The 25,355-nt window shown below is 38.7% G+C and overlaps 1 protein-coding gene and 1 long non-coding RNA gene across 7 annotated transcripts in view; one reads left to right on the top strand and one right to left on the bottom strand.

Moving 5' to 3' along the window:
• The window catches only part of Ptprc (protein tyrosine phosphatase receptor type C), a 107,643-nt gene that overhangs the window by 4,356 nt on the left and 77,932 nt on the right, over positions 1-25,355 (top strand). The gene's annotated exons all lie outside the window — the stretch shown is intronic.
• LOC143267793 (uncharacterized) lies at positions 23,248-25,004 on the bottom strand. The gene is made up of 2 exons (XR_013043298.1): positions 24,865-25,004; positions 23,248-23,469 (listed from the first exon to the last, which is right to left on the bottom strand). It is a non-coding gene; the product is annotated as an uncharacterized LOC143267793 (long non-coding RNA).

Here is a 25,355-nt window from a genome sequence, read left to right as displayed (position 1 = left end):
AAGGCCAGAAAGAGAAAAGGAGCAAATAAAAACTATTAAGAGGCAAACTGGGAAAGTAGAAATAGAAATTTTGTCATGATTAAATAAATTTATTTTTATTTAATTTGTTCACACTTTGATCCTTTTTTGTTATTTACCTCTTTTATATCTATTTCGTTTCTTGTTGGGAAGAACATCCCTGACTTCTTAAAAATGCATGACTTGAGAATATTTTTCCTTGAAAAGCTCTTGCTAATATCTTGTTGATGAGATTCATTCTTCAGAGAAAGGTGTCCCTAGGAAGGGGGGTCAGGAAGGAAGAGGGAGAGGCACATAGCAACACTAAGGTGTGGGTCAGTCTTTTCAAACATTGATTTGGATACTCAGGTTGCAGATCTGGGCTTCCCTTCAAAGGTAGATGGAAGATACTGGACACACAAAGTTTATCAAGAATCTGGGAGTCATTTTCCCCCATTTAATGGGACAGTGGACTCTAACCAGAGTAGACAAATAGTGTATATATCAAGATGATTCATTTTGTTGAATATGGTATTAATAAAGACATTAATTTTCTATTAAATTATTTATGCAGAAAGAAACTGCAATGAACTCAATTTCTGTCCAAACAAATTATATCAGTTTTTCAGTACTGGACTCCAAACCCCATAGCAGCAGCCTGTCACTCACTGAAGGATCAGCATGGATTCTGCTCACACAAAGATGAAACTTCTTAGAGAGGTTACAGAAACAAAAATTAAAAATTTCAGAGTATTCACTTAGCAACATCATATGATATCTATTGATATATAATATACAAATATACAAAAATAAAGATTATAGTGGTCATTGGACTTTCTGAAGCATCTGCTGTGTTAGTTCCTGGCCGTACTGTGAGGTGAGAGACCCTACAGCCAGATTCATCTTGAGATTTTTTTTTTTAGAAAGAATTTTAAGTATTTTTTAAAGGAGATAATGGGAATGCCATTTGTAAGACTGTCTTCAAGTCAGCTAGAATTAGTTTGATCAGTGATCCCTCATTTGCATAGCATTCTGATTAGCTTATGCACCTTACACTAGTTTCTTATCCCTCAGTGGAGCAGCGACTAAAGAACAGGGCCACAGTATAAAACGACGGGTAGGGGCCGCAAAGCATCCTACTGTGGTTCCTGTGTTTCATCAAAATGAATGCAATTACTACCGTGAACACAACTTGGGTTAACTCTCTACATGAGTGGAGCTTTATCTGTAGCCATACTATTGTTGTAACTTGGATTTTTTTTTTTAAGAAAAATTTCTCTGTCTCTCAAAGGTTGGCCATCCTCCCTTTTCATGCCTTTCTGTCTCTCTGTCTCTGTGTGTGTGTGTGTTTTCTCTCAAGTGAGCAAATTAAAATTGCTTTTCAAAATTTAGCTCAAAAGTCATATCCCTGGAGCTGTTTCACCTCTCTACTCCATCCCATGCTATGAGCATTCTGTCTTGTGGAGAGTCTCCAGGAGTGCTCGTCTTCCTGCCTTTCCTTCTCCTGCTTCCTCTGTCCTCCATTTCTACTTCTTTCTCTCTGTACCTGCAGAACCCTTGTAGCCATCACCGGATCCTTTCTTCTTTACCAGTGTCGACTGGTCCCCAGTGCTTGCTTTATGAAGGTCTGGGTAGTCTGTGAATATGACCCTGCCCTGTGTGTATAAAGTGCTTACTAAATCATATGGATAATTTGACTCCTGCCCTTTTATTATTGCTGTCTGTGTAAATTACTCAAAGTGAAATTTTCCATGTTGAAGGAATGTCAAGAAATAGAAGCAATTGTACAGACTCTTATGTTCCCTCTTTAGATCACATGGTACGAATAAAATCCTCTAGTTTTTTCCTAAGTAAACCATTATTGTTTTAGACAAATTGAGAAATCCAGAAATAAATAAACAGATTCAGAGTAAAATCAAGGTCAGATTTCCCAAACAAAGAGACATAGATTATTGGCACCCAAGACCTAAAATATTCCTCAGTATCTTACTTAATCAGGTCAACTAAATCCATTCATTTATTTAACTTGAAATCTGATGAACCAGTATTTGGAGAGTGAATTCTCTCCACAGCATCCACGAATGCCATGCCTTCAGCTGGCATTCTGTGATGTGTGGCCTGCTGTGATGTGTGGCCTGCTGGCTAAGACAAGATTACAAGTCTTCAGTTTCTTATTCCAGACTCAAAGGCTCTTACTCAAAGTAGTAACATATTTTGCTGAAGATAATTATTGGTCGTGATAATTTTTTATAGATACTTTTAAAAAAAAATCACAGCCGGGCGGTGGTGGCGCACGCCTTTAATCCCAGCACTCGGGAGGCAGAGCCAGGCGGATCTCTGTGAGTTCGAGGCCAGCCTGGGCTACCAAGAGAGCTCCAGGAAAGGCGCAAAGCTACACAGAGAAACCCTGTCTCGAAAAACCAAAAAAATAAATAAATAAATAAAAATAAAAATAAAAAAAAATCACTAGTTTAAGACATAATACTCAACAAAGAAACAAACCCACTTCTACTTTGGTAAGCTGCCTTCAGGACAACAGTACAACTAGATTTTTTTTTCTTCTGTAGACACTTCAGCAGAAGGTGTTCTAGAACTCCCAGCGATTGTGCAGATGATTAGATATTTAATAGAATAAAAAAGTGGTAGACACTAAAAGGAACTGGGCAGTCTCTGTGATTTGCTTTACTTGTCTTGGGATTTGTTCTCAGCAGAAAATCCTTCCATGGAGAAAAGCCTTAAGGCAGATAACTGCTTTACTATGGCATAAACAGCTCCTGGCTGAATGTGAATTCCAGAGGAACATTACAAAGTCATCTGCTGGGAGTGGAGTGGGGGAAGGCTTCCATTTTAACCTGGGTCTGTCTGTTTTTTTCCAGTCTACTCATTTTGTATTAAGTCAATCTTGCTGTTGTTTCAGCTTGGTAACCAGGTGCTTAGAGGATGACAATGTTCATATGCAAAACACAGCAGGACGAAATGGTAGTTGGCCATCTCAGAGGTCCTCTGTAGGCAGCATGCACCACAGGCCTACCCACTTGGTTTAACTCCTTCCACACACCATTGCTCACTGGGTCTCTTGAACATCTTTGGCAAAATCTAACTCATTTGAGGTTCTTGCTCTGTTGAAAAGTACAAAAAAATCTTTGATTAATATGTGTTTCCCACAAATGCCAGTGCCACCCAGTTGATGCACAAGTAATATGATGAGAACACAGGAGAGTGAGGGAGCACAGGATTGAGTGTCTCTTAAGGTGGGTGATATGAGGAAAACAATGGATTTCCCCCCCCCATTTAACTTGCTTTTGATATTACACAAAGTGAGAGGCATTGAGTAATTTACTCAAGTATCTGATTCTGTTTTGTTTTGAAGTGCAAGGGAAGTAATTTGACCTTTGTTAAATACTTTGATCATGGAAAACACACAATGTTCTCATCTTGCTCCAGGAAGTGCAGGCACCAGCTCATCTTTCCACAGTCACCCCAGAGCACAGCGGTGTTGGCCACAGTGGTATTGCCCACATTTCCACTCTAGAAACAGGTTGGATCGGCTTCATGGGAAGCAAAGAAGCAAATTATTTACTGATGCCTTAATATTATAAATACGGATTGCCAATCAGAAATTGTAAATCACATAAGTTGACTCATTAGACATGGATTTCCAAGTGCCCTACTAACCTCTAAGGTTAAGTGTTAACTTATGCCCTATGAGTCTTGAATATGCCTAGTTTCCAATGAGCTGGGTTGTTATGATCTGAATTTCATTATGGGTACTTTAGTTATGATCCAAACATATAATGGAGGGCTCAAAAGACGGCTTAGTGATTAAACAAAGACATATAATGGCTAAAAACCACTTAGTGATTGGTTCAGAGTCTTGACTGTGATAGTGAGCTACACAAGGAGAGTAGGGACAGAGTCTGTGAGCTGACAGGCAAACTCAGTCTTAAAATATAACCTAGATTCTACTGTAACTGCCAGGAAACATTGTGGAAATCATGCATCAAAATCTCAATTTCCTCAGATGAGAAATGGGAATAATGACAGGAAATATTAAGTGAGATAATCTATTCACTGAATCAGTTGCTTGCAGAGTGCTACCTCTGAGTCGGAAATTATTCTAAAGAAGAAAAGGCACCCACTTCCATGCAAAAGGTGCTCATGTGAGAAAGAAGAAATGATTGAGAAATGTTCATATGTTAGTAAGTGTTGTTTCGACAATTGAACAGTATAATATGGGAGAAGGCCAGATCCAGGAGTGCATGTTTCTTTATGGAGTCATCAAGGAAGCTCTACTTGAGGACAAGTCATTGAGCCAATTGATGACTAACTAACATGAAGAGGAATATGATGTGATGAGAATTTGGCAAGCACAAAGGTCCTTTGATTACAGCAAGCACATTGATGTGTTTAAGGCATAGAAAGGTCAAGTATAGTAGCATGGTGATCAGGAAGATGAGCAGGAGACAAGTATAGAGTTCCCTGTAAGCGGGGTATGATGGTACATGTCTTTAATACCAGCACTTGGGAGGCAGAAGAAGGCATATCTCTATGAGTTTGAGGCCAGTCAGGTCTACATAATGACTTACAGGACAGCCAGGGTTTCATAGTGAGACTCTGTCTCAAAACAAAACAAAAAAAGAATTCACCATGAGTATACTGAGAAGATGCCATTCGGAATCTTAAGGATGATCTAATCTTATTTCTGTGATGCATATACTACCCAGGATGCTGAAAAGAAAATAGGTTGAATGTAAATCAATCCTAGAACAGGAAGAATTCGGGTGTGTGGGGGTGGGTGGGTGGGTAGGATGGAGATAGGGGTAGACTTTTACATAGAACCAAGAAAAGTGGCTTCAGGAAAGGGACATGGAACGTGGAAAGTGATGCTGAAGAGGAATGATGGGTAAACAAGACAGCTAGTGAGAAGAAACAAATGGATTTGCCTTGCAGGTGTGTAAAGGACTTAGCACATCTGCTGCTTTGCAATGATATATCATTTAAATGCACATAAAATCCCCAAATCTTGTCCCTTCTTGAAAAGTGAGGCAGGGGAGTCTTTGTCACTGCTCTGTAGCATGTCTTGTTTTTATGCACTTTGATGAAAATAGTCAAAAATACCTTTTACTCAACATGCGGGTGACTTGGAGCTTTGTTATAAGATTTTTGTTTTTGTTTATTTTGCTGGGTTTCTTTTTGATTGTTGTTATTGTTATTGTTCAAATGGTAGTTTCCAAACCAAAATTTAAATCCTCCATTTTGTTGAAACATTTGAAAACCAACTGGCTATCAAGTTGGCAGGTGTTAGGTAGGAACTAACACCCTTGATAATGATAAATCATGCTCATGGGAAGAAGGCTGTAGACAGGTGACTAATGTAATACTTGCATCATTTTTACTTCTGGCATGATGGATTTTGTTTGTTTCTTTGTTTGTTTGTTTGAGTTTTCATTTAAGTACCACTTGCTTTTTTTCTCACTGGTAATTAGTTAATGAGAAAGATAGCTTTGTGAGGAAAAAAAAAGGTCTTATAATATCTCAACATTTTACAGTGATAGCTTATTGCTTTCAATATAAATAATTCTTCTAAATATGCTTCCAGATAAATAGGCAATGTACCAGTACCATAGTCTCAAAGGAAATAACAATATTTAATGTACCAGTAGCATATTCTAAAGGGAAGTAGCTGTATTTAATTTTCCTTGTTCTAATATTAAATACTAAAATTGAGGAAGAATAAATAAGGAAAATTGAGGAAGAATAAATAAGGAAAGGGAAGTATTGCTGAGTATCTGCATGCTTGTTTCTCTACAAATTGCTTAAGGTACACATTTGCAGGCTGCCATTGCTGGGGATCAAACCCAGGTCCTTATGTACTCCTGGCAAGTACCCTACCACTGAACTAAGTCTCTCGGCCCTTGACCATTCATTTCAATAAGAGAAGCCACATGTGTCTAAACTCAAAGAAAATGAATGATCGAAATTTGGCCCTCATTTTGTTTACTGTGTCTTTTTTAAGTTGAAAACAGACACTAGATGCTTTGACAATTTGCTGTGATGTCTGAAGTGGGAAATATGAAATGACATTGGAGAAAGTGATGCAGCTTTCTCTTTTTGCTCCTACTTAATTTTCATATAACCGTAGAGGGGCCACCTGGGCACATCTACTTGAACCCCGTTTGAAAGAATAATCCATCACAGCAAATGTATGAGGATGGATGGAGGGAGAGAAATACTCCAGTGTTTGAAAAATAGATCATCACACATGTAGTCTCTGCCAACTGTGTACCAGAAGGTACGATTGCTACAATGCAGAAAAACCTCCATTGCATAAGCATTGAAAAGGAAATGTAAGCTCAGGGAACCTAAGTAATCTGTTCTCAAAAGTGTTAGCTCTATTACGTGCACAGGCATTACCTTTTTTGTTTCAGGGATAAAAGTGTAAGGTAGAGATCTCGTTCTGTTGGAATGATAGAAGAATACATTCTTTGTAAATGTGAACAGCTGTGACCGGCCCTTGCTGGGTGGCAGTCTTAGTACAGATGGAACCCACCAGACCATCCAGAAGCTCAGGGGAGGGGGTAGTTCTCATACTGGGGAGGATGAAAGATGCTTACAGGTTGACGTATAAGAGGAAATCAGCAAAGCCTTTGAAACAGCAGATTTTCCCGTTTCTGAGCACAGACCGTGGTTTGTGAGGGCAGCTAGAAGGCATGGAAAAAACCAACATGGAGGATGGCCAGTGAGAGATCAAAGGCAGGGGAACCTCAAAGCTCTGGAAGTGAAACAAGTCGGATATAGCATGAGGAGGACTTCAAAGATGGGGAACAAGATCATAAAAATAGTTTGAGTTGTCAAGTCTAAGAAGTGTGCCAGTTCTGTCACATTCTGTTTCCGGGAGGGCTGTAAAATGGAAGATACTTTCTATTCATGTCCATTTAATTACGCATATCTCCCCATGTATCTCAGCCAATTTGTAAAAAAATAGGTTATACTATGCTCAAACACAAACTCCTTTTCTTATTCTTTCAATAGAATACATTCTCTTAGCATCAGTTTTAACATGTATACTTCTAAATGCAGGGTTACATCAGAAAATCAATGTGAAAGCATTTCATAAATGTAATGCATGGGACAATACCAGGGATAGAACAGTACTTAAGTGTTTGGAAGTTTATAAAGGGGTTGGAATTCTGCCGTTACTAATATATGCAGCTTCCGTTTGGGTCTTCAAGAGTTATGGCATAAGTTGAAATCTTGCTTTAAAAACAAGCAATAGTTGTTATGTTATTCTTTAAATCAAAGTATAGAAAAATGAAATGCCCAGCCATTTTTAATGCAGATTCCTATTTTGAAATTAATCTGCTTTAAAGTCATCTATATTTGCTAAAGAACAACAAATAACAAAAAAAAATGATGAATGCAACTCATAAAACATGATTTTATACAAAATTGTCTCCAGTTTGTGTTTCGTCAGTGTTTATGAGAAAGAAACTTCTCATAGATGTATCATTTAGCTAAAGACTGATTGTTATAATTTAGAAGAAAATATTCACATAAATGTATTTTTGGCAAACAACCCCCCCCACATGGGCCTATATTTTAATTCAGCTATTATTCTATCCCCATATATTAAGTTGAAACAGAAAGATTAGTAATTTTAAAACAAAAGTAAAACATACTTCATTCTAAAAATCTTTCTTGGCTGGGAATTTCCTTATATGGTTACATTTCTAGGACTATCAGAATTTGCCTTTTTCTCTTGGCCACCATTTTATGGGCCAAACACCTGGATCTGATGGGAAAGGGGCACTTCCTCCCCTGGCTTTTCTAATTATCCTCTCATAGATATGTGTGCTTCATGCTTGTTAAGAAAGTGGCCAGGGTTTAATATCTGTCATTATAACACACAGTTAATTGTGGCATTTTCAATGACTTTTCAAATTAAATACATTTTTAATTTCTTTAATAAAACAATATTGAGAGGTACCTTTAAAAACATTAGGGCTACAGATGTTTTCCTTTATAGTGTTAATTGATTTAAGGTCCATCAAAATGTTGTTAAAATGTCCAGAAGTTCACAATAATGATGGCACATGGATCAGATTAAAATTCTTTTTATGCAGGGGAAAAAAAGAAAAGAAAAACAACCTCCAAACCAAATAGCTTATTCTCCTCCATTCAGATATATTTGGCGAGTGCATTGCAGCAGCCAGGTCATAGCTAAAATTTTACTCTTAATTATTTATTCTCTTACTTTATAATAATAAAAAAGAAATATAAGGGGTGTATATAACATATAAACTCATAAAAAAGGAGATATAAGAGGTGTGTATAACACATAAACTCATACAGATGCTTAGTACACGTTTTGGTTTTGTGAAGACAGACAACCATACATTTTCTATTTCAATTTGTTCTTCTGCTTTACAACTGTGCCAATTTACTAACCTTTATTTTATTATTTCTTTTTAATTTTGAGATCATAATATAATTACATCATTTCCCCCTTCCTCCTTCCATATGCCTGTCCTTGCTCTCTTTCAAAATCATGGCCTGTTTATTCATGAATTGCTGTTACGTGTGTGCGTGTGCGTGTGCGTGTGCGTGTGCGTGTGTGTGTGTGTGTGTGTGTGTGTGTGTACATTTAAATTTCCAAACATATCCTGCTCAGTCTGTGTAATGTTATTTGTAGGTAGGTTTTCAAGGTTGACCATTTGGTGTTGGAGACTCTATTGGTGTGCTGTTCCCTGGGGACGACTATTTCTCCTGTTGCCAGCATTCTTTGCCTATAGTTCTTTGTGTAGGGTTGAAGCCTTGTACCCTCCACCCCATCTGCTTTGGCATACCTATTGTCCTTGTTCAGCTCACATGAAGGCAGTCATGCTGGTGAGACTTTGTGAATGTAGCTTCAGTTGATAAAAATACAGTATTATTTTTCAGTCCTTTGGTTAGGCTTCGCTCTAAAGATATTTTAATTACCTCTTACTTCATTTCAACCATGATTCCCTGATATCAGAGAATAAATAATGTGCTCTGTAACCTGAGAAAGCAAAGGTGAAGGAAGGTCTCATGAAGTTCACGTGAACGTGTGTATAACAGTAGTATTTTAATAAAAGTAAAATTGTGTTTTTATAGAAAATAATGAATATTAAAATTAAATTTTAAATGCTTATTATTTTTTGGTTAAAGTTATTATGAGTTGCAGATGCACAAATACTGAAGAAAATTTGTCTAAGGAGAAATTACAATGGACTGGATCTATTAAAACAATTCAATTAATTCAGTGTAGTTATCTTTTTTTCATGATTTATTTCTCTTTTACTTTCATGGAGTTTATATTGCACAGATGTAGTCAAAATAAGTAATTTTTTGTACAACATATAATGGGATAGGAAGGAATGGAAATCTCTTTCATGGGCATCACTATTTTTAAATGACACATTTACTTGGAGTCTGTTGGGTACTTTACACAACATTCAAAGGGGACATCATATCATTTACAAAAACTTCAAGAGTTCAAAAACATTTACGGGTGAGAATGTTGTCAGCTACAAAGATCTATGAGGAGGGTGAGCAAACCAGTATTAGTGTGTGTTCACTGTGAGAACTATACAGATACCCACAACTGTCTGTGCTAGGCACAGTTTACTCCTTGTTTCAGAGCCCGAGAGTCTAAGCCATAGATATTCATTAGGCCATGCTCTCTTTAAAAGAGACCCCTGCAACCACGTAAGTAATGATTTCAGATAATGTTTGTTAGGGAGAGTAAACACTAAGGGTTACAGATGTGTGTCTACTGTTCGCAAATGGAAGGAGCCCGGATCTGTTATCTTCAGTTTTTAAATTAAAAGATATTGTTGCTTTTCTTTCTTTCCTACCTCTGCCTTTCCTACCCACTGCCCTTTCCTGGTCCTGGCACCTGTTGCTACAGGATAAGGGCCTGGTACAGAGGCTGTGGACTGTACAGGGGCTACGGAGGCATCTTAGATATCCAACTAGCAGTTGATGCCAGACCAAGGAGCCAGGATGCAGAACTCTGTTACACAGCACAGGGCTATCTTCTCATGCATTGCTCCACCTTCTCTGAGGAAGTTAACCGACTTTGTGTTTTGCAAGAAAGTCACGTCATGGAGGCGGGTTGCAGGGTGGGTACATAAGGGAAGTCTAGTTTCTGTGAGGTGGGAGTTGAGAGCTCAGACATTGTTCATGGTCTTCCAGATGGACGTCAAAGCCAAGGCACCACATCCTGTGACTAAAAATCGTTAAAGGGAGCAGACATGTATTTTAGAATAACAGAAAAGATATCTAATGATATCTCCTTATCTAACTATAAGGAGATGAAATCAGAAAAGTAAAATTTATTTTACTTAAAATGGAAGTTCTGTTGTGTTTATAGGATGTGTAAATTCTACTGTAGGATGAAGTAAGAACATGTTACTCAGATTGCACATATGTGTATCTGTGTCCATGTTAAATGCTTTGATTTAACTTTTCTATAGAACAAGATTTATGCTCTGATCTAAAACATACAGTTACTAGAGCAGTGAAAATTATCCAGGTGCCCTTGTTAATCAATCACTCTTATTTAACTAAAAATAAACCCCTTGGAGATACTGCCCTAAAATCACACACATACCTGTGATGAAGTGTATGTGTCTATGTCTCCCATTTAGTGGGCAAATCACTTATAATTTCAATAGTGTTTTCATTTCAAATTCTCTTGCTGCTTCTAGATTCTGACTAAGTCCGAAAGCATAAGTTAGGAAATATTATGAGAAACCTTTTTTGCTTGTATTTTTTCTCAATTCCCACCAAAATAGAAATATCAGAAGTCTGTAGAAGTCCATTTTTGCTGAGTTTCTGGCCCTTAGGCTTCCTCCCAGCTTCAGATCTTCAGTGGTGGCTTCACGGAGCCTCTGAGCAGTTGTACTCAGTGTTCAATAGCCATTGTCCCACATCTCTCCCTTCTTCCTGAAGGGACAGAGATGTCCCTACCTTTCCTATACCATCAGCTCTTGTATATCAGTTAAACATGGATGGTAGCATTTCTTTCATAATTAGACAGAAATAGTCCGATTATTGTTGGTACTTAAAGAATGTGCTTAATTAAATTTAAACTCTATGAATAGTAGGGGAGAGAGAGAGAGAGAGAGAGAGAGAGAGAGAGAGAGAGAGAGAGAGAGAGAGAGAGAGAGAGAGAGAGAAGGAGGAGGAGGAGGAGGAGGAGGAGGGGGAGGGAGGGAGGGAGAGAGAGAGAGGGAGAGAGAGAGAAATGTCTAAGATCTGGAAACTTTGAAACAGTTGAGGTTTCTTCATGCACACTGAGAGATGGCTTTTTAAAAAACTGCTTGCCTCAATTCTTCCTAGCATAAATCTGAATTGCCCTTCACATTGAATTTTATCATCTCAAACATGTCACTTTCTGTTTGTGACTATTGTGTTAATTAAACACTGCTATTTGTTTAATTAGCTGTTTCGTGTGTCGTTTTACCTGCATTTTGGTTGAATCCTACTGTGTTTTGTAGGTTTCCTCTTTGAGGTGCTGTTGACTGAGTTCAGGACCTCATCTTTGCTAAGCACACACTCTGGTTTGAGCTGTTTCCCCAGCTGCAGATGTATTTTTAACACACTCATATTGTCATTATCCTTTACATTTCCTCTTCTGTGAACATATTACTTACTGTGGCAAAAATTTTCTATGAAGTTGTGTAAAAGAAGGGCATGCATCTGAGGACCAGGTGACAGACTGACAACAATGGCCAGAGGTCACAAGGTTTTCTGCTATGTCAAAGACTGAGACTGTGCTTGTGTTCATTTTTCTCTTTGGGAGAATCTTAGAGTTTCTGGAACACCCTGAGAAACTCAGAAGGGGAGTCTAGACTCCATTCTCCTTCTTCCTAAGAAGAGAGCTCACAATAAAATGTAGATGACTTTTCCACCAGGGCCTCAAGATGTTGTCCAGCTTGAATCTACTGCTAGTAGAGTGCTTCACAACGTGGAACTCTGCTGCCCTGGAGTTCTGCACCTGCCACTCTACCCTCAAACTTCCACCTCTAACCACACGCCTATTTGCTAACTTTCACACCAGATCTTTGAGAACAATACATTTAGTAAACTCCCCATCTTTTCTGAGTCCTTTCATGGTGGAGTTGAAAGAAACCTTATAGGTCAGCCATGAGAGTCAATGTCTGTAAGGCTTCTCTCATCCATCCTCACTATTCCAATGTTTTCTAGAGGCTATTTTAAAAGGGCCAGTCATAATCCTTCAACTACTCAAATGAATTGAAATTCATATTTTCAAAATCTTGCTCTATCTAACCCTGAGGCTCTCAGACCGTTTCCTCAGGATTCCTTGAACAGTCTTCAGACAGTTTCATCCTCAAACACAGTTGTGAACTCTACCGTTTCCATGTGCATTATGTGTACTTTTACCATAAGAACAACAGTTAAAATATTTATTTTAATAATAATAAACAACCCAATATGTGCTAATAAAAATGACAAACATATGAAAAAACATTCAGTAGAAATAGTTTTGTAGTTCTTACAAGTCTTTTTTGTTTGTTTGGTTTGGTTTTTTTGTTTGTTTCTTTGTTTTTTCCAGACAAGGTTCCTCTGTGCAGCTCTGGCTGACTTGGAACTACTTGGTAGGCTAGGCTGGCCTCAGACTCAGCGATCTGTGTGATCCTGCCTTTGGAGTGTTGGGATTAAAGGCATGTGCCACCATGCCTTGCATTCTTACAAGTTCTTCTTCTTTTTAAAATCTGTCTTCTTAGAGAAGTGCTAGGGTCTCACACTTGCTTTTCTATTCAGCTTTTGCAATGTGAGATGCTTTACCGTTTCTGGAAAGATCATTTACTAGTGAGAGAATGAGGGAGACAAAATTGCTTTTTGGTATTATCATAAAAATAATACTACATATACTACTCAATAATTTTTTGTTTGTTTGTTTGTTTTTCGAGGCAGGGTTTCTCTGTGTAGCTTTGCACCTTTCCTAGAACCCACTCTGTAGCCCAGGCTGGCCTCAAACTCACAGAGATTCCAATTCAAAAATTCCACCAGAGGCTCTTTGAGACACCATGAGTGTCTAGAACATGTTCTTTTTTCTTTTTCTTTCTTTCTTTCTTTTTTTTTTTTTTTTTTTTTTTTTTGGTTTTTCGAGACAGGGTTTCTCTTTGTAGCTTTGTGCCTTCCTGGAACTCGCTTTGTAGACCAGGCTGGCCTCGAACTCACAGAGATCCACCTGGCTCTGCCTCCCGAGTGCTGGGGTTAAAGGCATGCACCACCACCGCCCTGCTAGAACATGTTTTGCAAACACTGACTTCAGCCATCAGGGTGGGATTGTCTCCTTAGAGTAGCATAGAACATGACAATACTGCAAGCATTTGAAGGTGTTTATGACATCTTCACCGATGCTACGCTTCCTTAGAAAAGAACATCTTACCTTTGCTCTTGTTTTCTTTTCATTCTTTATCACACCTTCTATACCTTCATCCCCTTTCCCATTCAGCTGCTTCTGGACACTAAAACTTTTGGTTCCATTGCCAGTGAATGGCACTAGAAACTGCACTTTTAGGACCTGGTAATTTGATCCAAAAAACATGTATCTTCCCCAAACTGGCTATTGAGAAGTTAGCATGTCCAAACTGGTTGGCTATTCATTGTATATTTGTAATTATGAGACACATTTATGGAATGCAATGTGATGATTTGATTAATATGTAAATCATATAGTTATCAACTAAGAGTAATTAGCATACATACACATCACCTCATACAACTATCTTATGAGAAGACTTACAAACCCTTCTTCTGTTTAGTTTGAAATGCATAACACATTACCATTAATTATAATCACCTCATTGAGTAACAGAACACTGGTCCTTAGTTTCTTCCCATTTACTTGTAACTTCATACCTGTCACTTCTCTCCCCATAACCTGATAATCAATATTCTATCCTGTTCTCTTATGGGGTCAATTCTTTAAAATTCTACAGATGAACGAGATCATGTGTTATTTCTGTGCTTATAGCTTATTCCCCTAGAGGTCAGTCCCTGTGGTTACAAATTATAAAATTTCATCCTTTATTTTTATGACGAACAAGTGATGTCATGATCAGCTTATCCAGATTTAAGCAATGTGCTTGCTCCATGGTATATCAGCTATTTTAATAATAGTGATGACATAAGACAAGTAATTATCAAAACAGTTGGCAAGAATAAATACTTACTGTGCTAGAAGATATTATGTTTAATGAGTATATTAACTCCTTCGCCTACTCTTACAGTAACTTGATGGTGAATACACTTTTTTTTTATTCCTGCGTTATATAATCTTTAGTTCATAAGAGTTAGACAGTTGTGACAGTATAACTAATAGGAGCTGAAGAATTGATCCCCAAACACTTGAAAGAATCATCAGTCTCACTGGTTTTCCAAGGTTGTGCTTTGATATGTGTATGCACATATGTAAGTGAATATTTTTATATTTTTATAATTATAATAATTTTATAAGTGATATATAATACAATATTTTATATTATAATTATATAATTTTATATAAAATTATATAATTTTATAAGTGAATAATTGCGAATGAATTTCTGACTGAAACATTATCATTGAATTGAATTTTTGATAGAAATGTGAAACACGGAGGGAAATGGAAAGAAGAGAAGAAAGGAGAAATTCATTAGGATTGTTGAAATCCATAAAGTATAGGTCCCTCCTGATGTATGTCTGATTTTCAGCTTAAACCCAGATGGCTGGCGGCAGAACACTGCGTTCTTCTCCTCCAAGGACAATGTCACAGACACAGCTGAGACTTTTAGCTATTTTTCAGTTATGTTTCTTTCTTTTTTTTTTTTTAATGTCGGTCTGTTGAAGTATAGCATCAAAATATTTCAGGAAGGAACTGGGAAAATTAAGGTTTCTCTCTTGAGTGTGAAGGCTGCATCTCAAACCCTCATTCTAGGCCGGCCACTCCCTGTGTGCAGGTGTCTGTCACGGGGCAGAATGAGCACAGTGCTCACTGGTGAGGGACAGCTTGAATGAGCCTGGGCTCATGCCAGAGCAAGAACTGCTTGCCAGAGAGAAAGGGAGGGTGGGAGGGAGGGAGGGAGAGAGAGAGAGAGAGAGAGAGAGAGAGAGAGAGAGAGAGAGAGAGAGAGAGAGAGAGAGAGAGAGAGAACCTGTGTCCTACTTCCCAAGTCTCTGCAGTTAGGAAGTGTGACAGACCCCTGAGCCCAGGATCACCTTCCCGGTGAATGAAGACACTCTGCCAACACAATAGCACCGCAGGCAAGACTGAACTTACCCTACTTCTTTTGTGTAATTCTGCAATACCTGGTCCCGAGCCCCGCTGAGTACACCTGCTCCCTTCTATACCTAGTTGAATTCCTTTCTTTTCAGGCTATTAGCAAAGCCAAAGCAAGCTGCTGGTGCTTACAATTTGAATAACAATGGTCTTTAACTTTTTCTGTTTTTTTTAAAATGTGGAGCTGTCAGGAGCACTGTTAGCTACATGATCCCATTATCTAATTAAGGAAGCTTGAACGTCTTCGAACTATAAAAGGGCACAGATGGATTTGTCGAATTAGATGAGCTCAGTCCTCAGTCTGAGTAATTCAAGATGCCAGCAAGCTTCTGGGAAGAGCTGAAGGAGTCAGTCGAGGTAGAAGCTTAGTCTAATGAACATGGTCTGAGGAGGGATGATGGAGTCTCGCAGCTGCTCTTAATCAGTTCTGGTGTGGTGGCCATAGTATATAATTTTGTTATGCAAAGCAGTTTGTGGCCATCGAGACAGTAGGCTTTAATGCCAGACTTCTTGAATCCGATCTCTGTTCTCTCTTCACTTCTCTTGGGGAGTTAGTTAAACGTTTCTGTGCCCCAGTTTCACTAGCTATAAATGCTAGTTACTTGACTGGTTACTTCACAAGTACAAAGGAGTAAAGTAATTGGCCATAGAAACCATCAAATGCCCATTACATGTTATTATCACTACTGTTATTTTTTAATTATTCCTTTAACTATGGCAAGATGCTACCTGGTCGGTAACGGGGATCACACAAAAGAATATTTTGCAAGTTTGAGAACATAAGAAAAAGAAAAGTTTTTTTGTATTACTAGTCACAGTAAACTATTTAGTATTTCTAAAATATGTATTTTTTTTTTTTTACACTCCACGTGCTTTTGTGTCATCTAAGGAATGTTTTGTGTATTAACAAGAATGCACAGAAGTAAGCAAAAGACGAAATAAAGTTACTCAGGCAATTTTCTACTACAGATTTTATCTATTTGTATGAAAGAAAGTAAAGGCATATAAACAGACACACACTCTCTCAGAAAGTTGGTCTGTGGATCACGGAGGAGAATATGGTCTTTTATTTATGTCTGTGGTGAGCTGTGAGAAAAAAGGAACAGAACATCTTCCCATATTTAAAGGGAACTGTGTGAAGATGAGAAGTATTTGTCTGGAACACTTGCTTGAAATTAGTTCTGCTGTAGTTGTGAAGTGCATTAACCACAAGAGCGTTAGGTTTAATAGAAAGGATAGATCTGAAGATGCTGCGAACGAGAAAAACGACATCTCTACTTGTCCTTTGGAGAACAAGTCTAACGTGTCCCTGTAAGTTTGTAACCCTGTCATGAGGGCAAAAGGCAGACGCTGCTATCCACTTCTCAGTAGGAAAGCAGAACTTCTTGACGCACTCTTTTTGAGTAGTGTTTTTAATAGTGGCTGAGAAGGGGACATGTTGAAAACCATCACATGACTGGACACAGTCACGTGCAGTTGTCTTTAATGGCAGCTTGTGAGTGTTCTGAAAGTCCAGGAGGCTCTCAGCTGCATGTGTGGATCTGTTCTGGCCTTCCCCTTCCATGTCTCCTTCAGCCTTGCCTGTGTGAAGCCCTCTAGCCACTGCTTGGGAAGATAACAGACTCTCTCCATGGTCACTTTCAGCCCTGGTAGTTAGCTTGAGAATCAACACCCCACTCTGCCTCTGCTCTGCCTTTGAACTCCTCATGGGCTCCTGCGTGTTATGGAATGTTTCTCTCAGTTTTGTGCAATGCACATGTCAGTGGTGGTTTTTGTTGAAAAGAGAAAGACTTTGGTATCACTGCCCTATGAACACTGACTTAGGCCTCTCATTTGGAAAGTATCTTTTGGATCTGAAGAGAGTAGAGACAGTACCAAGGAGATTTTTTTTTCCCTAGGGATAGATATACATTTTGTTACTCATTATAATTTTAATGAATGTCCTTTGACATCATGGGTTGGGCATGAGAACTAAACAGCTGAATTGGCAGCTCCCCAAATGCAGCAGATTCCGCTGGAGATGGCAGCACCCTTGAGCCAGACCCCATCTGCAGGTTAACTGTGTAGTTATAATCCTGATCTCTACAACGCCATATCCTACCTAGTGTGTATAACTGACTTCCTTTCTCGGTTCCGCCCTGTCTGATTGGTAAACGCAACTGAAGCGTTCAAGGGTGGGCAAGGCCCAGCAATAAATACACAGCACAGAGGGTTAGGTATATCTGGCCTTGGGGTAAATACGTTCTGACTGACGTATTGAGGATAAGTGGCAGAAGGCACAGACAGAGGATCATGAGTTTGAGGCTAGCCTGGGCTAATAGTGTCTTTAAAATAAGATAAAATTATAATAGAAGGAAACATGGATGAATCTCTTTCCTGCAATAGGAAGACAAGGTGTGTGTGTGTGTGTGTGTGTGTGTGTGTGTGTGTGTGTGTGTGTGTGTATGTGTGTTTACCTACAAAGAATAAATGACTATTATCTGCTCAAATACTCACTTTTTTTTTTAATTTTTCCGAGATAGGGTTTCTCTGTGTAGCTTTGGCACCTTTCCTGGAACTCATTTGCTGGCCTCAAACTCACAGAGATCCGCCTTGCTCTGCCTCCCAAGTGCTGGGATTAAAGGTGTATGCCACCACCGCCTGGCTCAAATACATTTAAATATAGAGGACATCTGTTTACATAGACTTGAATAATAGTGGTGAAACACATGTATGTGTGATGTGGTGTGAGAGAGAAGTATGTGTGCGATGTCTGTGTGTATGTGTGTGTGTACATACATTACACGTATGTAGCAAATAGAGCATGGGACAATGGAGAAGGACATTTGGTGACCATGATAGCCTTAGAACAGATTTCTTGGTCTTAATAGATCTTTGCTGGACTAAAGGTTTTTACAGATTATTTGTAAAAGTAGTTTATTTTATAAGGAAGATTAAAATAACAAAATTATGTCGGTGCTGTAGCAAATATAAAATAGCAAGAATTTATGTTAATTTGCTAATTCAGGTGAAGCTTTGATGAAAGGACAACCTTTTAGTGTGCAGAAAGAATAAGTGAGAAGATGCTGGACCAGAAACAGACCTCAAGGGCATACAGCATCTCGTGAGCAGAGCAATGCGATCTTGATGTAATAGGTCTTCCAAGACATACTTCCATCATTTTAAAATACTAGGATCATTTTCATCTGTCACTATTAGTTAAGTAATTTTTAAATTTTTATTTCATGTGCATTGATGTGTTTGCCTGCGTGTATCTCTGTGTGAGGGTGTTGGATTCCCTGGAACTGGAGTTACAGACAGTTGTAAGCTGCTATGTGTATACTGGGAACTGAACCAGGGTCCTCTGGGAGAGCAGCCAGTGCTCTTAACCACTGAGCCATCTCTCCAGCCCTCCTTAAGTAATTTTATTCCAAAAATTACAAGACCTCTCAGTAAAGTTCTATGGATTACTGTGTCACTTTTCTTGGTATCCAGATGTCATACATGGTAAAATACAAATGGAGTTAGAGAACCAGAGTCTAGACAGACTTAGAGCGACGCCAACAGCCATCCAAGCATCAGACACTCCTCTGTCACTGTATTCTTTGTGTCCTTGCCTTCTTACTTGCCATGCCCTCTGCCTCCCGAGGCTGCCACACACGTACACCTTTCATCAGCCTTCTAAAAAAGAAGAACAGAAAGGACAAAACGGCCATAGTTTTTTACCTTGTAATGCTTTTGTCTTTTCCTTTAGAGGTGGGAGTCTTCCCCAAAGGCTTATTGGGTTAGAAATGTACCCCAAGACCACTCATTGCTAGAAATAGTGGGAGGGGTATTTGAGAAATAAAATACATTCATTTTAAAGTTAAACAGGGAAGGTAGTGAACAATAGATCTCATCACATGATTTGGGGAAAGATACATGATTAAAGCTGAGGTGAGAATGGATTATAAGGAATCTGGAACGCTTGTAACAGGGGAGGGGGTAGAGGAGGAGAAGGAAGAAGAGGAGGAGGAGAAGATAATGATGATGGTGGTGGTGGTGATGATGATGATGATACAAATACTTTTTAGGTTAGATGAAAAGTATGCATGGCTGAGTCTGAACCTAGTGTGGCAGAGAAAAGCAACTCTGGAAAAGCTCTATGGAAAGAAAAAACAAGGGAGAGTCCACAGATAGTTCAAAGTCCCAGACTATCTAGGACTGTGTTCTTTTTCTATGAAAGAATTAAAGAGAATTAAGAATTTCCTAAAGGGAAAACTAAGAGAACAGAGCAGAAACCCACCATCTATACATAAGAACAGCAGTAAGATCACCAGGGAGCCATGATACATTTCACTAGGAGCTGTTTGTATAGGCACAACAGGCAACACATAGCATGCAAGCTGAAGAACGTGAACACTTGGTCAGTGGCCTTCTCCAGAAGGAACTGTTTCCTGAAGCCTCCCTAACAACAGCAGCTTCAGGATGGTGAGCATAAGACAAGTACAGAGGAAGAGGTTGTGCTTGGGGTAAAGTGTTGTCATCCTTTATGAAAGTATTTATGAAGATAAAACCAAAAAATGCAATTCTTTACATCCTTCATATCTTTTTTTAAAAATGAGTTAAGCTGTTTGATGAGTGTTATAGATTGGGCAGTGTGATAGAGCACAGTTTATGACAAGGGCGGTCAGACATCATAAAAGGAAGGCACTGGGGACAGGTGAGTGGGTGTTAGCCCAGAAAAGCCTGGCAGATGAGAACAGCCAACCTGTCCAGTGATGGAGGAAAAATCAGCTCTAAGGATTAGTCACTGCCAAACAAACTTTCAAATCTACCACAGTTTGAACCTTGATAATGAGCTTATTCATTTTTTGTGGTTACCATGCAAACATTTGTGTATTTCTTTGTAATATCTGCTTAGTGTGCCAGTTTGGGATGCTATTTCAGCCATGGTATTCAAAGCAGAACCCATTTCTAATCCAGGATTTCTCTCTGCAAAGCAAATGATCAGCATATTTCTTTTGTGTGACTGCAAAGAGACACAGGCAAGAGCGCTGTAAAAGTCAGGGTTTATTTTAAATGAAACCTAGGATCTTCACTGTCTTTGAGTCTTAAAGCCTACTAAATGATGACATCACTTTACCCAAAGTACCCCTCTTCCTCCTTACTTCTTATGTTCAACATCCCAAGAGAGAGCCTCATTTGGTAAGGATAGTGCATTTTTAATCAGGTATGTACGTGAACTTTCTTTTAGACTTTAGCAAAATGCAGATCCCAAGAGGCTAGCCATACTCTAGTAGGTGGCCCTACATCCAGACATATATTGGCAACACCAAGTGGACTTGGTGGGTTTTACAATAAAACAAATAACACATGAAATTGGCAGGCAGTAGTAGAGAGAGAAGTTGGAAGGGAAGAAAAGAGGAGTGGACTTGATCAAGCAAATTGCATGTGCAAATGAAATTCTCAAACAATGAAAATAACTGATACAACTGTGTTTCTCTGCTCAAGAGTTTCGATTTAGTGTTGTCAGAACATTTTTTTCCATGTTAAAATACCATAGGCTTCCATTTTAGATTTATCTGAGGAGCTTTCATAGAGATGCAGACATGTGTAAGATAGGTCTTAAGTGAAAGAAACCCTGGCATAGCTCGGTCAGAATACACAGCGAATGAGGCATGCTGTATCAAGTAAAATGTTCCTGTTGGTTTTCTTAGCTTTTCTTTCTAAAGAATCAGCACTGTCTGCCTAAATCTCCATGAAGAAATGTTTATAATTATTGAGCAGCATCTTCTGATTTTACTAGGTACAAAAACACATTCAACTTCCAAATATAAATACACATAGCTCCAGGCTTAAGGCTTAATAGTTAAACAAAAACCCACTGACATATGCAAGAAAGGAATGCAAAGGAATGTTCATACTCATGGCTCGTAAAAAAAGAAGCAAACTGGAGCAGAGACCAAAAATAATTAGATAATTGAATAATTTGGGTCTAGAATGAAATAGAAATATTTGTACACTGTTTTTAAAAGATGAATTTTCTCTCATGGATGCCCCCAATACTTAAATGTATGTATTAATATATAAATTATACAATAACTTATTAATTGATGTATAACATATTACTATATATCAAAATCTGATTTGGGGAGAATTATAATGGAGATGTAAACAGCAAATAATTGCCCTTTGTCTACCCTGGCTCCTCCTCCTTCTCCTCCTCTTCCTCCTCTTCCACCTCCTCCTTCTTTTTCATTTTTCTTTGAAAATTTATCCATTTTTTTATTTCTGGATTTTTTTTTTCATTTTTCTTTCAGCTTTGGTACAGTGTTAACCAGGGGTAACTGGAACTAGAGAAGGTGAAATATTACAAGAGAGGGGACTACTTACTACTTTATTACATATCATGTTTACTTACATGCATTATAGTATCGACTCTTATTTATTTATTTTTAATAGATTTTTTTCACATCATACATTTTAATTAGTTTCCCTTCCCCGAACTCCTTCCAGATCCTCCTCACTTCCCCACTTCCCCAAGTCCACATCCTTTTTTTTTTCTCTCTCTCTCATTAGGATACAAACAGGCATAAATAAATAAAATAAGAGAAAATAAAAATAAACCAGACAGGACTATCTAATTAGTACCCTTGAGGTCTTTCTTGTGCTTTGTAGAATTTTAAAAGATCTTTTTATATTTTTTTTCAACCAGGCATGGTGGCACATTCCTATAATACTAACAGCTGACGGGTAGAGTGAGCAGATCCCTGTGAGTTCAGTGCCAGCTTGGTCTACACAGAGAGTTCCAGGCTAGCCGGGGGTTCTGAATGAGACCGTCAGCTTTTGTTCTGTCTTCCCAGTTTATACACAGTTGTCTCCCTTGCACTCACCTGCTCTGTATTCCTCCTAGCAGGACCCCGAAACTACAGGCATGCACACAGCAACAGCATCTAACCTGGATCCTTCCTTTAATAAGTTAAATCCAGAGGACCAAGCTTAAGCATTTGCTTGACATCACCTTTCAGAGGGGCTTGACCTTTCTGACAGCTTCCTTTCAGAGAGTCTGGGCTCCCCCAGCTTCTACCCGAGCTCCGATCTTTTATGACTTTTAGCCCCTGGAGTCTGTGTTGGTATGAATTCCATTCCAGAGACTCTCCTTCCACACTATCTCAATGGCATCACCTACTCCACTGCTTAATGTGTCTTCTGTAGGTTGATTTCTCTGTCTGTCTCCAGCTCCTTCTAAAGACCTGCTTTTGCAGCTGTTTACTTGACACCTCTGGCACATGTCCCATCGGTCCCACCAGTCCAGCTTTAGGGAAACTGTTCCTTCTGTGTTAAGACAAATCCCCAGGCTAGACTGCTCTTCTGTCTCTGGTGATATTATTTGAGAATGTAACAGTCGTTCTGAGATCAAGTGAGTGATTAGGCATTTACCCTGTAGATGTCAGAACAAAATTGAGGATGGAATTAGGTTGGATATCACAGGTTAGGATGAAATTAACCCAGATTTGTGAGATAATAAATTCCTTGGGGTTTAATCCATGAGTCCTCCTCCTCCTCCCCCTCCTCCAATTCCTCCTCCTCCTCTTTTTTTTCACCTGCTAATTGTAGCAGGAACTATTTTATAACATTTTAAACCATTTAACAGCCTCTTGGTCCACAGCTTCATGACTAACCTTGTACTCCTGACTTCCTCTTTACACAAAACCCAGATGTCCACCTATTTCCCGGCAGCCCGAGGCTGATGCTCAGACTTTCCAGCTGCACCTGGAAGCTCTTTGTCATCAGAATTTCATTTTTTTTTTCTCTTCAAACATGACAAGATCTGATTGGCCTCAAGCTACTTCCCCTGTCGGGGACCTCAGCACAGAGCCTCAATTTCATCCCTCGAGTCCAGGATTAGTGCTGCCAGCCATAAAGAGGACAGCAGGGCTTCTAATACCACCATTGAAAGATAAACTCACAAGTAGTGAATGGCAATTTTTATAAAGCAGTCTTGTGTGTGGAGGACAGGAGAGGTATCATTATCATGCTTTCGTCGTGAGGTTTTCATATTCCTGAAATGTTGGTAGGTGACCTGGCTTCTTCTGCAGTCTTGATCTCCACCAGCCCCCTGGCTATTGTAATGATGGGTCCTGGTTACAAGCACTTCCCCAATGTTCTTCTGGAAATTCCCAATTTCAAAAACACTAGTTCAAAAGATGAAAAAGAAGTTGTTTTTGATTGCTTTGAAGTGTAAATAAAGACTTTTTTAAAAAAAAAAAACAAAAACCTGTAATTTGGAAATAACTTTAGATTAGAGAAGCATTTCAGAGAAAGTATGGATCCTCATGTGCTGTCTGCTCAGCCTCTGCTGATAGTAATATTTGACAAAATGCACATTTGTTAGAAATGGCAGTCAGTAGTACAATACTGCTAGCTAAATTATAGCTTTTGTTTGAATCACATGTATTTTTTTAAAACTGAATGCCCTTTTTCTACTACAGCATCCAACGCAGGACTCCATGTTGTATGTGATAATCACGCTTCCCATGGGCTTCCCTGATTGGTGATGGAGGCTCTGTTCTTCCTTAACCTCAAACCTTTGAGTTCCCAGTAGATGTGCAGAACATTCTTGAATCTAGGTTATATGATGTGTAATTTGAATGTTTAAGTTTTTTCTTGAACATGGATGCTAATTGTAAATAAATTTCAAGATAATTTTATTATCAAATCTAACACGCTTTTTAGGATTGCATAATTTCCCATTAAGAGCATATTGCTGTATGTTCACAACCATCCTGAAGCTCAGACATCTATGCTTTCTGCAGTACTGGCCCCAGGAACAGAGGGAGTTGTCTATATTCCATACTTTGCAATGAATATAGTTGAATGTGTACTACATTTTTCGTGAGCACAGTGAATCATCCACACCCCACATCATACAATAAAAGTAGTTGAATGTTTACTGCAGTTTGCTCTCACAAGTATTAGTGAGTACAGAATTTCTTCTAAAACAACTTTTCAACTGATGTGTGTGACATCCTTTCTGTAAGTGATCATTTCCTGCTTTCGGTTTGCCTTCCTTGCCATGATAATCGCTATCTATCACCCTAGAGGGGCAAAGTGATGGCTAATTCTCTACAAAATCTATCTTTGATGCTCACCACACCACGGCAAGATAGGCTTTCTTCACCTGCCCAAGTGCTCAGATAAAAAAGAAAACATACTGGTAGGACTAGTCCAAACAGTGCTAAGAGGTAGAGTCTGGACTGAACCTTAAGTGTTCCAGCTCATTGTCATTTAAACAGCCCATGGTTTCATAGGACATCAGTTACAGAAACAGTAACCTTGAAATAGTAAGAGGTTGGGAGGGATAGGAGGAGCACTAGAAACTTGATAATTTAGTAGCAGAACTTGCAGAGGGTGGTGTGGTGCTGTGTGAAAGGACAGTGTATTCATCAGAGTGTAACACTAGAACACTTCAGCAGAGCACTGCCACACGTTAACATTCAGATAGATGGATAGACAGACAGTAGATCCTTTCAAGTTCCCATCTTTACTGCCTCTTCGGGAACCTCCATACAATCCCACTGCTCACTTACTTAATTCTGCCATCCATCCTCTATGTTTTTGAAGGTGATACTGGTCGTTGAAGTGTATATATGCAATACAACAGCCATTGCAGTTCAGTAAAACGTGACCACTTCTATGTAAGCATCTTCAAACTGTGGATATTGTATACACACTGCTTGCTCTAAAGGCAAACATATAAGGTTACTCTGTTTTTTAGTCCCTGTCACATGAAGAAATTTATTAGAAAGTACACAGATAAAATATGGCTTCAAATAAATTTATTATAGAAACTATCATCATTAATACATAATTAAAATGATTGATTTATCATAACAATTCAAATAATATAAATACCTGAATTCAATGGGTGATGCTAATGAACAGTTGACAGCAGTTAATGCTAATATGATGATGTGTTTTCCAGGTGGCTACATTAAACTTTCTGTCTTTAACTCACAAAAATGTACCCTATGTAATAAGGTAAACTTCCCACTACACTTTCAAGATCAATATTAACTCA

Source organism: Peromyscus maniculatus, chromosome 11 (genome assembly GCF_049852395.1).
Source record: "Peromyscus maniculatus bairdii isolate BWxNUB_F1_BW_parent chromosome 11, HU_Pman_BW_mat_3.1, whole genome shotgun sequence".
NCBI lineage: Eukaryota > Metazoa > Chordata > Mammalia > Rodentia > Cricetidae > Peromyscus > Peromyscus maniculatus.
The sequence above is the reverse complement of the archived record's forward strand: the minus strand, read 5'-3'. Positions and strand labels throughout refer to the sequence as shown.